Here is a 15,476-nt window from a genome sequence, read left to right on the forward strand (position 1 = left end):
GTTGTATGTCAAGGACTAAGTGTACTGTTTTAAGATTGTGTTGCTTTCCCTCTGTTTTCTTTTAGGAAGTTTGGGCACCAAGCAAAGGGGTCTGATTACTGTGTACTTCAGACATTGTAGAAAGAGAGCTGTTAGTCCACGGTAGCAAAACATCAGGAGTCCACAAGTCTTAAAAGTTGCCAAGGTTGAGGGCCCCTGCTCTAGGCAACAAGTTTAAACAGGGGTAGGCCACCTTGGCTCTTTTATGACGTGTGCCTGGCTGAGGAATTCTGGGAGTTGAAGTCCACAAGTCATAAAAGGGCCAGGTTTGAAGACCCCTGGCATAAAGGCACGTGACAAAGGATTTCCAGCTTTCCTTCTCCTTTTGAAAAGCTGGAACAATCTCACAAGAGATCAACAAAAATAAATTTTATTTTAAAAAAGAAAAAACAAACAAACAATGCTCTACTATTAAGAGGAAGCCTACAAAAGTTCATGGAGAATTCCACAGTGGCTACTCTGTTACAATCAATGAGCCTAGATAGGAACATGAAGACAGAGGCTGCTGGTAGATTAAATGTTAACTCCTGAGAAGCTGATAAAGAGATAACTGAATTTTGTGGAGGATCACCTCAGCAGGAAAAAAAGAGATTACCCTGAATTCCATAGTTGTACAAAGAAATGAGCACATGAAACAATGAAGCTTAAGTAGTGTCACCCTGAAAAGTAAACCTGGACTTTCTAACTATAGGGTCTCCTGCTTGAGTAGTGGGTTGGAATAGAAGCCTTCCACAACCCCTTCCAACTCTGTTATTCTCATTTTTCAGAGCATTGTCCTCTCATAAAACTGTGGAAGCTATGTCGGACATGGGGAAGTATGCACCCTTTGTCTGTAAATTCTGGGAGTGCTGGCAGAGGAATTCTGGGAATTGAAGTCCACACACCTTACTGCTGCTAAGTTTGAGAAACATTGATGCGGAGTATTATGAATGTAAGATGGCTTCACAACAGGGTGTTGAATGAAAAATCTTCATCAGGGTCCAGTCCAAGCTGGGAATAAACAACATGGCGACTGCTTTAGAAAAAAGGTTGCAGTTTATTGAAGAGGAGAGCCAGACAGAAAGATGGAAGAAAAGAAAGAAAGCACAGGTGGGGAGTGGGTTTTTATACCCTCTGGGGCTCTTGAGGTCATTTCCTATCCGTCTTTGAGGCTTTGTATTTCCTGTGTCATGTACTTTGACCTGAGTCTGAGTATCCCCCTTGGGCATCTGTGGGTTAATCCTATTATGTCCTATCTTAGAGTTTCGGTGGGGTATGTAGATTTTAGCTGTCTTTATCTTCCTAAACTTCTAGCCGCAGGCCTCCAGCATTCCTAATGGATTATCACATCTGCTTTTCTACAGAGCCGGTTTCTGCTCGGGGGAGGTACCCCTGGCTTAACGACTATATGATTCATTTAACTGCAGTGATTCGCTTAACAACCATAGTTTAAAAAAGGTCATAAGGTTGGATGCAACTCATTTAACAACCATCTTATTTAGCAATCAAAATTCTGGTCTCAGTTATGGTTGTAACTCAAGGATTACCGGTAGTGTCTAGTTCTGCCATATGATCCAAATTGTGCATTAACTCTTCTTGTTGTGAAAAAGTTGCATTCAAACCTGTCAAACTGAATGGTCTCTGATTGAACCTAAAACTAAGGAGAAATTTCCTCACTGTGAGAACAATCAACGGCTTGCCTTCAGAAGTTGTCGGTGTTTGATCACTGGAGGCTTTTAAGAAGAGAGTGGACGGCCACCTGTCTGAAATGGTATAGGGTCTCCTGATTGAGCAGAGGGCTGGACTAGAAGACCTCCAAGGTCCCTTCCAACTTTGCTATTCTATTATTCTGTATTCACAGAACATGCCGACCCCCAATAATGATTCTTACGTTTATATTTAGAGAGTTGTATGAACTCTCTCTGGGTGGTTTTAAACCACAGCTTACCGAACAAGGTAAATCCAGCCAATTGTGATTTATTCAGTTAACCTTGGTTAAGCACAGACTGCTTAGTATACTATGTTTCATTCTGTTCATTGAAGTTTCTTTCTTCTTATGTAACTCCTTCTGGTTCTCTCCTTCCTCAGTTTGTGTATATATCTGCAATGGAATAAACCAGGGGTCTCCAACCCACAGTCCGTGGACCGGTACCGGGTCACAGCATGTCAGCAATCTGTCTGCACAAACAAGCAAAGCCCCATCTGTGGGATGCAGGCACCACACAAAACCACACACTCTCTGGTCCATGGAAAAACCTTTCTCCACAGAACGGGTCCCTGATGCCCAAAAGGTTGGGGACCTCTGGAATAAACCATTTAATACAGCTGGGATTGTTTGAAGGAATCACAAAGTACGTTGTTGTTTTTGTTGCAATACAGCATAAGACAGCTGTGTTCTCACCTGAATCCTGGTACGTTCAGTACTAGAACTAATCCTTAAATGGAATTAGAAGCAGCAACTTTGGTTAATGATTGTATTCATTGTAATGAGTTTTCTTCTCAGATTTCAGGATGTTGGACTCTTGCTGTGATTGAGTTCACCATCAAACTAAGGGTTTAGAACAGAGGAGTCCAACCTCGGCAACTTCAAGATTTGTGGAGTTCAGATCCCAGAATGCCCCAGCCGAGCCATTGAGGGGCAATGGTTAACATCCTACAATACAGAATAACAGAATTAGAAGGAATGTTGGTGGTCTTCTAGTCCAGGCCCCTACTCAAGCAGAAGACCCTACGTCATTCTGTACAAATGGCTGTCCAATCTCTTTTTGAAAACCTTCAGTGATTGAAGCACCCACAACTTCTGGAAGCAAATAATTCCCACGATTAATTACTATCTCTGATAGGAAATTTCTCTTAATTCTAGGTTAGATCTCGCTTTAATAAGCTTCCATCCATCACTTCTTGTACTTCTGGACACAATATCAGACCATTAAGCAAAGGAAGACAGTGAAATCCATATACTGTAGAGCAGAGGTCCCCAACCTTTCGGGCACCAGGGACCGGTGCCATGGAGAAAGATTTTTCTGCAGACCAGAGGGAGTGTGGTGTTGAATAATGCCTGCATCCCGAGGATGGAGCTTTGCTTGTTTGTACACCCGCTTGCTTGCATGCTGCAGACCAGTGCCGGTCCACGGACCAGGGGTTGGGGACCGCTGCTATGGAGATTTCATAAGCTCATTTCCAATGGGTCTACACATGAGGGAAAAACAGCTGAAGGCTACAGTGAGGAAAAGTGCATTGACTGTAAACTGGTAATCTCTGATTTATCTCAGCAGGTTGAGGAAATGCTGTTTGCAGCAACGAGGCTTCAGGATACCATGCAAAGCCAAAAAACTGGGACCTTTCTGATCTCATGAGCATATGGATCTGAAATTCTGTCAGGCAATCAGCACTAATGAAGGGTCCTTGGTGCTCTCTGAGCTTGGTTGTTTCTTGTAGATGTTTCATTACCGAAACTAGGTAACATCATCAGTGTTAGAAGGAAACGGGGTTTTGTCTACAAGTGGGGTTTCGTTTACCTTCTCTTAGACCAGGGGTCAGCAACCTGAAACAGTGAAAGAGCCACTCGGAACCGGTTCCCTCACAAAAGGAAAAACTGGGAGCCGCAAAAAAATGTGTGCACTTGCGCGTACATGCGCACATGCACAGAACAGGGTTTGACGGAAGAGTGGAGCCAAGGCGAGATATGCACCTACCCTGCATATTTGAATTGATGGGTTGAACTTTTTTAGTCCCACTTTTTTTTTTTGGACTGCACATGGCAGAGGACTGGGAGCCGCAGGAGACGGCTGAAAGAGCCGCATGCGGCTCCGGAGCCACGGGTTGCAGACCTGTGTCTTAGACCAAAACACAAACACACACACACACCCTTCTAGCACCGATGATGTTACCTAGTTTAGGTAATGAAAGGTCTGCAAGAAAACAACCAAGCTCACAAAGCACCAAGGACTCCAATGTTCCTCCTCCTCCTCCTCCTCCTCCTCCACCCCCCACAAACACTGCTCCCTTCTAACACTGTTGATGTTACTTAGGTTAGGTAATGAAATGTCTGCAAGCAAACAGCCAAGATCAGAGATCACCAAGGACTCCAATGTTCCTCCTCCTCCACCAACACCACCACCACCCCACAAACACTACTTCCTTCTAGCACTGATGATGTTACTTAGGTTAGGTAATAAAACGTCTGCAAGAAAACAACCACGCTCAGAGACCAGCGAGGACCCCCTCATTTCAACCCTGAGCTACAAATTTTCTCCTTTATCAGACTGCACTAAACTTAAATAGTTCCAAGGCTTTTTTTTAATGTTCAGGATAAATGGTTCTGCAGTTACAAGAAAGACCAAAGGGAAGACGTTGTTTCATAATGCATTAGAAATTCAAATGGTTCAGTCCACAGCTACTGTCAAGAGATGGTCAGATAGCAAGAAGTGATAAGGGGAAAAAAGAGATCACCTCTCAGCTGGCTCAGATAGTTATTGATCTCTGGCAGTCTCTTCTCAGTAATGGTGGATTTTAGGACATTTAGTGCATACAGGAGACCCGGGGAGCTTTTTGGATCAGATCCCATCCAGTCTGGGTTAACCGCCAGGTATTTTAGGATTTTCATCATTTTCAGCCATTATTTGCATAGGATGGTCCCTGCTTCGTGGGATCGATTAGAAGAGAGCAGTGTTTCCCAATGACGCAACCTCTAGATGTGTGGATTTCAACTCCCAGAATTCTGGGAGTTGAAATACACACATCTTCAGTTTGTCAACATTGAGAAACATTGGATTAGAGCAATGTTCTCAATCTATGGTCCATGGACCCCCGGGGGTGGGGGTGGGGGGATTGATGTAATCATAGGGGGTCTGCAAAGGCTTGAAGAAATGTTATGATTTAAATCTTGAGTTAAGTCTTGGGGAACTGTGGCCACAGTCCATGGCCCCAAAAGGTATTTAAAGGTGATCCATGGTTGAGAACCACTGGATTAGAGGTTTAAGAAGCCAACTGCAAACGAACAAGTGTTTGAGGACAGAACATGGTCAGCTGAATAAAGCATGGTTCAATTAACCTTAATTTCATTTTGGCGTATTGCCTGAACTTGAGGAAATCATCATGGCAGCTGAAGGACCCAGTTTGTTCTAAGGAAAAGCACCCATCCTAAAGGAGGAATTATGCTGCATGTTAATAATGCCAGTGGCTGCTCAGAAATTCCAGAGACTGGATTGGGCAGTGAGGTCAAGAGCACTAGATTCAAATCAAATAAAAGAAATGAAAAAGCTTTGCTATGCCTTTTAGGCCAAGGAACCCTACAACAAAAATATAAGTAGCCCTCAACTTACAACAGTTCATTTAGTGACCATTCAAAGTTACAACAGCAAGAAAAAAGTGACTTGGCCATTTTTCACATTTACGATCCTTGTAGCATCCCCATGATCATGTGATCAAAATTCAGATGCTTGGCAACTGGTTCGTACTTATGACCGTTCCTGTGTCCCAAGGTCCTGTGATCCCCTTTTGCAATCTTTTGACCAAGTCAAGGGGGAAGCCAGATTCATTTAACAACCGGTTGCTAACTTATCAACTGCAGTCATTCACTTAACTGTGGCAAGAGAGGTCGTAAAATGGGGCAAAATTCACTTAACACATATCTCACTTAACAACATAAATTTTGGGCTCAGTTGTGGTCGTATGTCAAGGACTACCTGTACATACATCTATAAGTGATAAAATTGAAAAGCAGACATAAAATAAAATGACATAAAGTGAATTACCAAAGTAGCAATAATACACAAAACAGTTGCAATCACCAAAATTTGTAATCAACTAAAGCAACAATTTTGGTCACCATGATGCAAAAAAGATGTTGAGACTCCAGAAGATGTGCAGAGAATAGAATAGAATAGAATAGAATAGAATAGAATAGAATAGAACAGAACAGAACAGAACAGAACAGAACAGAACAGAACAGAATAGAATAGAATAGAATAGAATAGAAAGGGACCTTGGAGGTCTTCTAGTCCAGCCCCTTGCTCAAACAGGAGAACCTATACCATCTCAGACAAGTGACTGTCTAGCCCAGGGGTAGGCAACCTTGGCTCTTTTATGACTCGTGGACTTCAACTTTCAGAATTCCTGAAAGCTGGCTCAGGAATTCTGAGAGTTGAAGTCCGTGAGTCATAAAAGAGCCAAGGTTGCCTACCCCTGGGCTATCCTCTTTAAAAATCTCCAGTGATGGAGCATCCACAATTTCTGGGAGCAAGCTAGAAAAGTAACAAAGATGATTAGAGGTCTGGAGGCTAAAACATATAAGGAACGGCTGCTGGAATTGGGTATGTCTAGTTTAATGAAAAGAAGGACCAGGGGTGACACGATAGCAGCGTTCCAATATCTCAGGGGCTGCCCCAAAGAAGAGGGAGTCAAGCTATTCTCCAAAGCACCTGAAGGCAGGACAAGAAGCAACGGATGGAAACTAATCAAGGAGAGAAGCAACCTGGAATTAAGGAGAAAGTTCCTAACAGTGGGGACAATCAACCAGTGGCACAACTTGCATCCAGAAGTTGTGGGTGCTCCAACACTGGAAGTTTTTAAGAAGAGATTGGACATTTGTCTGGAATGGTTTAGGGTTTCCTGCCTGAGCAGGCGGTTGGACTAGAAGACCTCCAAACTCTCTTCCAACTCTGTTATTCTATTCTAACTGCTTCATTAAAGATATACTTAACCCTTTTTCTCCCAACTGTCTCTGGAATGCAGCCCCTCCCTCCTGGGAGTCCAGACTACCTGGCACCACATTGATTCCAAAATCAATTGCAGCTTTTTCTAAAAGGAATGGAGTCATCATGATAGGGTCATCATGCGTGCTAGTCGTTTCCGGCTCTAGGGGCCGGTGCTCATCTCCGTTTCAAAGCCCAAGAGCCAGCGCTTGTCCGAGGATGTCTCTGTGGTCATGTGGCTGGCATGACTGGACGCCAAAGGCGCACGGAACGCTGTTACCTTTCCACCGCAGTGGTCCCTATTTTTCTACTTGCATTTTTACGTGCTTTGGAACTGCTAGGTGGGCAGAAGCTGGGACGAGTAACAGGCGCTCACTCTGCTACGCGGCACTCGGGATTCGACCCGCCAAACTGCTGACCTTCTGATCGACAAGCTCAGCGTCCTAACCCACTGGGCCACCACGTCCCTTCCATGATAGGGACCTTATGCAAATTAATCCCACCAAACATGGTTCTGGGAAATTCTAAAACCCTACGGAGAAATTTCTCTTTCCAAGGTTCGGCAGTCTTTGACAAGATCTGAACCAAAAGGGAGAACTTCCCCGAATGGGAAACACCAGGAAAACTGAGAGAAAGGGTGCATATAATCCTGAAATTAAATCCAACTAAAACTAACTATACTTGTATCCTGATTTTTTTTAAAAGCAGATTTCGATGAATTTGGACCAATGGGAAGAAAGTGGAGAAAAGATGCTCTGTGTGGTTGAGAATTCCTAAAAGCCCATTGCAAAAAAATGTATCGAGAATAGTAGAAGCCTTAAATTAACAAAATGTAACCAAGATTAATGCAAAATTCTTAAGTTCTGGGGAGGAAAAATGAAAACGGATGCTTTAAGTGGGATTTCTGCATGAGCAGAGAATAGGGCTCCATAAACTGAATGGCTCTTTCCAATTAAATGATTCTAAAGATAAGGGACGCGGTGGCTCAGTGGGTTAGGACGCTGAGCTTGTCGATCAGAGAATCGGCAATTTGTTGGGTCAAATCCCGAGTGCCGCGTAGCAGAGTGAGCGCCTGTTACTTGTCCCAGCTTCTGCCAACCTACCAGTTTGAAAGCACGTAAAAATGCAAGTAGAAAAATAGGGACCACTCCGGTGGGAAGGTAACAGCGTTCTGTGCGCCTTTGGCGCCTAGTCATGCCGGCCACATGACCACGGAGACGTCCTCGGACAAGCGCTGGCTCTTCGGCTTTGAAATGGAGATGAGCACCAGCCCCTAGAGTCGGAAACGACTAGCACGCACGTGTGGGGGAACCTTTACCTTTTAAGGATAATTATAGTAGAGTCACTTGATTGAAACACAAAAGGTGAATCTTCAGCTTTATGACTTTTCATGCGTCTTGTTTGAGTTTGCAGCTTGGAGGAAGGAAGGAAGGAAGGAAGGAAGGAAGGAAGGAAGGAAGGAAGGAAGGAAGGAAGGAAGGAAGGAAAAAAGGAAGGAAGGAAGGAAGGGAGAGAGAGAGCTCAAAGGAAAGAAAGACAGAGCTCAAAAGAAAGACAAAGAAAAAGAAAGGAAATGAGGGAGGAAGAAAGAGAAAAAGAGAGAAAAAGAGACAGAGAAAGAAAGGAAAGAAAGGAGGAAGGAAGGAAGGTCATGCAAGTACAATGAATGGTACAGAAATGTGATAAGTAAACTTGTCCTGTCTATATGATGCATCCCCCTGGAGATTCATTTTAGGTAAGCTATAAATATCTTGTTTTAATACAGTCCATTTTACCTCTTGACCAGCGTTTATTTTTAAAGCTGCACAGAGCCTTAATAGCAGGAGTTTGCTGTCCGGTCTGCAGTGCAGCCAATTTTGCAAAGCATATTGTGGTTTTGTTGTTGTTGTTGTTTTAACAACAGAGAAGGACTTAATATGCTTTTTAAAGAGCAGAGCGAGTGGGTGAGGCTAATTCTTCTGCTATATGGTGGAAGGAAATGTAAACAGTAGGATCAAAGTTAAAGCAGATTCCACATTTAATCAAAGGAGAGCAAGATACGGAGGAAGAGGAGGAGGAGGAGGAGATAGCTAGGGTGATCCAGCTCTTCGCTTTGGAGAAAAGGGGAATTTTGCATTTCAGGTAGTCCCAACTTACGACCACGCGTAGGGCCAGAATTTCCATTGCTAAGCAAGGAGGTTGTTCAATGAGTCGTGCCAGATTTCACACCCTTTTGCCATAGTTGTTAAGCGAATCCATGCTGCTGTTAAGTAAATCACACAGTTCTTAAGTGAATCCGCCTTTGCCCACTGCTTGAGAGAAGCAAGTCTCAAATGCTGATCACGTGACCCCAGGATTCTGCCCCCATCACAAATACACCAGTTGCCAAGCACCCCAATTTCGATCACGTGAGCGTAGGAAAGCTGTGACTGTTGTCAAGTGTGAGCTCTTTTTTGTTAAGATCCTTCTTTCAGTGCTACGGTAACTTCGTATGGCCACTTTTAAGTTGTAAGTCAAGGACTTCCTGTATTGGTCAGTGAATCTGGACCTGCGGTTGCCAAAAGTAAATGGATCCTCCAGGTTCCACTTGATTTCATGAAGCTGTCCATCTAGTCCTCTTGATAATTATTTACTCTGCTGCTTTCTGAATATTTTTCCAGTTTCCAATGTAGCTTACAGATCAGGATTTGTTCTTAACCCTCCATTATTCAATGTAATTGTGCCTAGTTTTTCCAATATTGATCAAGATCATTTAAAAAGAAACATTGTTTTGCTCGCATTGTCGCTGCTGAGATTTTTTGAAGTACTTGGAAACAAAGGGGTTTCCCCCCCCCTGCTCTGCCTTCAATGTTTTACATTAAAAAAAAATAAACTGATTTTAGTGTGCCTGTTTTTACTGCCTTTTTTAATTGGTGCAAGATTGCTAACTCTTGTCCTTTGACAGCTGGTGCCCAACCTTGAAGGCTTTGAATATGAAACTAATACTGTATTCCTCTGGTTTTTGGAAAACGTTTCTTCCAAATTCTAAGCATTTACTTGCAGTGAAGTTAGCATTTGCTCTTTATGACTGTATGTAGTGTGGATCCAGTTTTAACTCACTAAGTATAGAAGAAGTACACAATTAAACCAATTTGATTTGATTGCCTAATTTCCTTTTGGTATTAAATAGGCACTGGAAAATAATGTCACGGAGTTCTTAAAATGGTACGATAATTTAACATCCTTTTTTGGAACCATAGAATGACAATAAAAGTACTTCTGGGTTTGCAAATAGATCGGTGGAGGATGGAAGTGAAAAGCTTGGAAAACTAAGAGAAAAGTCTAAAACTGATATGAAATGAGTTGGGTGTTGTGAATGCCAAAGATATTAATAAGAAAAAGTTGTTTTGTTTTGGTGTTTTGGTCTTTTTATCTCTGACTTGCACAGACAATAAGAAACAACACAAAGGAGATCTTAGTGTTAAGTTTGAAGCTTAAAACGGAACCCTTTATTGTATAAAAAAAATAGTGCGATATTGTTTATTAATGCCACATTTAGTTTTGGATACAAAATTTGAACTATGTTATGGTTATCCACAATGACATTTTAGAAATCATATTGATATAAACTTCATTTATCTTTAAAGGTTTATCTAAGCATTAGAGCATTAATACTTTAATCTCTAGTTGATATTGTATCAATACCACTGTACTCAAATAATGCAATGTTCTGCTTGGGGTTTGCAGTTTATAAAAAAATTAAAGAAGAAAAAGGAAAGGAAAAACATCAAGATGGCGGCTGCAACAGTGAGAACGAAACCTCACCCTTTTTTACATGTGCCAAAGGAGCCTAGCTTTGATGCCATCGTGGCCACCATCTTGAATTTTTTGACCTCTTCTGCTCTGCTCTTTAGGCTGCTGTTATACTTTAAAGGTAAAGGTAAAGGTAAATAAATAAATAATAAAGGTTCCCCCGCACACGCGTGCTAGTCGTTTACGACTCTAGGGGCCAGTGCTCATCTCCGTTTCAAAGCCGAAGAGCCAGCGCTTGTCCGAGGACGTCTCCGTGGTCATGTGGCCGGCATGACTGGATGCCAAAGGCGCACGGAACGCTGTTACCTTCCCACCGTAGTGGTCCCTATTTTTCTATTTGCATTTTTATGTGCTTTCGAACTGCTAGGTTGGCAGAAGCTGGGACAAGTAACAGGCGCTCACTCTGTTACGCGGCACTCGGGTTTCGACCCGCCAAACTGCCGACCTTCTGATCGACAAGCTCAGCGTCCTAACCCACTGAGCCACCGCGTCCCTTTATGCTACTATTATTGGGAAGACGGAACTTGTGTGCAGAACAAGTCAGTTGGTTTTAAGAAACTGCTTGGCAGTGCCCAGTAAAAAAAACCATCTGTGTTGAACATAAAACCTATAGTGTGATTCAAGTGTGATCAGATTTTGGAAGACAAGTAGAGAGATGGATGATTAATATTAATAATATTTATTACACCTCCCAAATGACCCAGAGCACTGCACAAAGGAATAAAAACAATCTGAGATAATTGGAACGATACTGTAAGATCTGATCTACCTCTTTACCTGAAAAAGGAGCTGATAAAATCTTTTATATGGCAATGCAAGGTAGTGAATTATTTTTTTTTTACAAGGAATGATGAAATGTAATGTTTTACATAAGAAATAAGCAACCTAGAAACAGTGGTATCAAACATTATGGGCATACTAAAACATACTAAGACTATGTAAATGTTAAAAGAAATGAAATTAAAAGAAATACACGTAGCCCTCAACGTACAATTGAGCCCAAAATTTCTGTTGTTAAGTGAGACAGTTGTGAAGTGAATTGGGCCCCACTATAGGACCTTTCTTGCCACAGTTATTAAGTGAATACCTGCAGTTGTTAATATGGCAACATGGTGGTTAAGTGAAACTAGCTTCCCCACTGGCTTTGCTTGTCAGAAGGTTGCAGATGTGATCCCGTGACCTGGCAACTCTCATAAATACATGTATAAGCATCTGAATTTTGATCATGTGACCACGGGGAATGCGGCAAACTGTTGTTAAGTGTGAAAAAGGTCACTAGTCACTTTCTCCAGGGTCGTTGTAACTTCAAAAGGTCCCAGAGCAAACTGTTGTAAGTCGGGTAGTACCTGTATAAAAAAAGGGGAGGTCGTTACACATTAACGTGGCTGCCATCTTGCTTTTTTTCCCCGAGCTGTCTCGGCAGCACTTGGCAAAGGCTGGGAGAACAGAAACAGTCCCTTCCTGCAGAGAAGTATCCTTAAATATGCATTACTTGACTTCTTTTTTAAATCTAAGACTCAGGTTAAGAGTTTAAGGAATTTGGCTGCTGACTTTGACCCCCAATGGAGGCTATTGTCCCACCTGAGGTTTACAGCCTCTGCTCTTTTCATTACCATTACTGAAGTGATGCAAACCCTGTTTTCAGCATGGTTGCATCAAGATAAAAAAAAATTGGGATGACTCTAGGGAGGAAATAGCATAGTTTCATGGATGTCTGCAGCAATGACAAGGGAGGAAGCACCTTATCACGATCTCATTAGGCTAATGAAGTAAAGTACATTATCTACTCCATATGCCTGAGGTTATCCTGGTAGGTGTGACACAGTGGTGGGATTCAAATATGTGAACAACCGGTTCTCTGTGTGGATGCCGCATCCAGAAGTCCATTCTGCGCTTGGGCAACAAAAAATTAGCTACCGGTTCTGCCAAATTAGTGAGAACTGGCTGAATCCTACCACTGGTGTGATGCCATCCTGGTTTCTATTGGTTGCCTTAGTGTAGTTTGCTTGTTTTGAAAGCTTAGCACAGAGGTCTCCAACCCCTGGGCCGTGGCCCATTACCAAGCCTTGAGTGGTTTGGAACCAGGCTGCAGAAGTGGCAGGGAAGTATGAACCCGCATCCCCACTTGCGCGAGCAATGGGCAATTGCGTGCATACTCCATTTGGGTAAGTGGTGGTTGCACATGCCTGCTGCTCGTGCAAATGGAGTTGCACATGTACGTGTGCCTGCTGCTGGCACAGAACCATCCTCTCCTCCCTTTCCCGGCCAGTCCTCAAAGCTGGAAAGGTTGGGGAACTCTGGCTTAGCACATTGCGTGACTCCAAGTGGTTGTGATGTTCTAAACCAGGGGTGTCCAACCTTGACAACTTTAAGACTTGTGGACTTTCAACTTTATCTGTGTCCTCAAGGTCACCTGAATCAGATTGCAAATTCCACTTGTGGAATCTTCCTGGAACTGCTGAAAGATTCCACAACCATTTGCACTCTGATTCAGGTCACCCTGAGGGCACAGACAAACCCCCAAGTAGCCTCAACTGCTCCACAGACATTTGTTCTTTGTGCTATTCCCATCATATCACGGGGTCTGCAGTTTTGTCTTTCGTCCGCCACATCATCGGGTCTGCAGCATCGGCAGAGAATAAGCCTATGGCTCGCATATCTTCATTCAGGCAGTCCATCCATCGCTTTTTTGGTCGCCTTTGGGGCCGCTGGCCCTCTCAGCTGAGTGCAAGTGTCCGCCCCATGATGGTTTCCACACTAGCTCTGTCCATACCACTGCAGCCTGGCTTCTCTCATTTTGTCTGGAACTGGGGCAACTTTGAAGGCCTTCTGGATATTTTTGTTTGGAATATGATCCAGCCGCGTGGTCTCCAATGACCATCTGATCATTCGCATTTGCATTGTGTGCAGGACCTGTTCGTGTTTTTTCGTTGTTGGCCAGCATTCTGCCCCATAGGCTGACACTGGGAGGATAATCATGCAGTAGATCTTCAATACAATACAAATACAAATACAAATACAAATACAAATTTAAGGTACAATGGGATCTTCCAGTCACAGAGGACACCAATAACCTGTTGCCACTTTATCGAGGTGGCGTTGACTCATGCCCAGATATCCAGAATCATGTCACCATCAGTTGTTATACAGATCCGAGGTAACAAAAATAAGAGGCCTTTACAAGAGGGGTGCCATCGACTACGATCGTACCATCTGTCTGGACACCACATTCCAGGTATTTAATTTTCGCCAAATTAAGTCGCACTCCAAATATGTCAAGCCATGTCTTCCATTGGTTTACCAGTAGCTCAATTCCATCTTGGGTCTTGCAAGCCAGCGTAACATTGTTGGCATAGAGCAAGGTCCACAGGTGTGGCATTTGCAGGTCTGCAGTCACCATGTCCATGCACAGGATGAACAGAAGTGGCAACAGGGTGGACTCTGGGCGGACACCCACTTGGATGGAAAATGGTTCAGTGATGCCAGCAGCATGGCGGATGGAGCTGGTGGCATTGCTGTAGAGGAGCTACACCCAGCGGATGTAGGTCTCTGGGACGCCATGAGAGTGTAGCGAGTACCAGATGACATCATGCAGAACCTGATCAAATGCCTTCTCTAGGTCTAGAAAGACCATGTGGACTGTTCTCCTTTTTTTCCCTATGCCTCTTTTATCAGCAGCCGGACAGCATGGATCGCATCCATCCTTCTGTGACCTTTTACAAACCCACAATGGCTTGGTGAAATGGTGATGATGCTCCACAGGTGGTCATCAATCACACGTTCAAAGATTTTCATTGTGTGGCATCGGAGGCAAATTGGTCGATAATTGGCACAAACAGTAACATCGGCTTTGCCTTTCCAAATGGGTACTGTGACACTAGTCTGCCAGGCAGTTGGGATCTCATTCTATGCACTTGTTAAAAAGCCTTGCCAGGAATTCCGCACCCTGATGTCCCATCTTCTTCCAGATTTGGGCTGGGATGTTATCTGGTCCAGTCTCTTTGCCATTTTTCATGTGGCAAAGTGATGGACTGGACTGGATGCTGGATTACATTGCCTACAGGGATCAGGGTGTGTGGAAACTCTTCGTTGCATATTCCATCAAAGTGATCACGCCAACATTTGAGAATGTCTGCCCACTTTTGTAGAAGCTCTCCTTGTTCACCCTTGACATGTATGATGTGGCCAATGTCTTCTGCAGTGCAGTGAAGGGATCTCACCAACTTCTACACCTCATTAGCATCTTCATGTCGGTCTAGGCCAGGGGTCTTCAAACTTGGCCCTTTTATGACTTGTGGACTTCAACTCCCAGAATTCCTCAGCCAGCTAGCTATGCTGACTCAGGAATTCTGGGAGTTGAAGTCCGTGAGTCATAAAAGAGCCGAGGGTTGCCTACCCCTGTCCTAGGGCAACAGCTTTTTATACAGTAAGTGTTTTTATAAACTGGCGTGTCTTCACTTGCCACTTTCAATAAAACTGCATGGGAGTCAGCGGTCCTTCTCTTGCAAGAGCATTTCAAAACTAAGGTGCTGCCCCTAAAGAGGCCCTGCGCCTGTCTATTAGCATGATTAATGTTACAACGTCAGCCAGAACTGAGAGCAAAGTATTGGTTTGCCTGCTGGGGAAATCAGATGCAAAACAGTAACTCTACACAAAACAGATGTAATCACCTATCACACAGAAGCCTTCCAGGGAAGACTGCCTTCCCACACTTTACCCAAGTTCCCAGTAGGGTGTGGCTGCTTTGTTTAAGTCAGGAAGCTAAGCTGCTAACTAGAGTGGACAAAAGCAGAAAAATCCTCTTTCTAGGACTGAGCTTTTAAACAAGAGAATTCCATCCCTCCCTCCCGCTCTTTGTTTAGGCAGGTGACCAGGCCCAATGCATGGCTGTTAGCACAAATGCAACACAGGTCGTCCTTAACTTATGACCACAAGCGAGCCCAACATGTCTGTTGCTAAGTGAGACGGTTGTTAAGTGAATTTCCCCCCCCC

The sequence above is a fragment of the Vipera berus genome (genome assembly GCF_964194415.1).
Source record: "Vipera berus genome assembly, chromosome: 8".
Lineage (NCBI taxonomy): Eukaryota > Metazoa > Chordata > Lepidosauria > Squamata > Viperidae > Vipera > Vipera berus.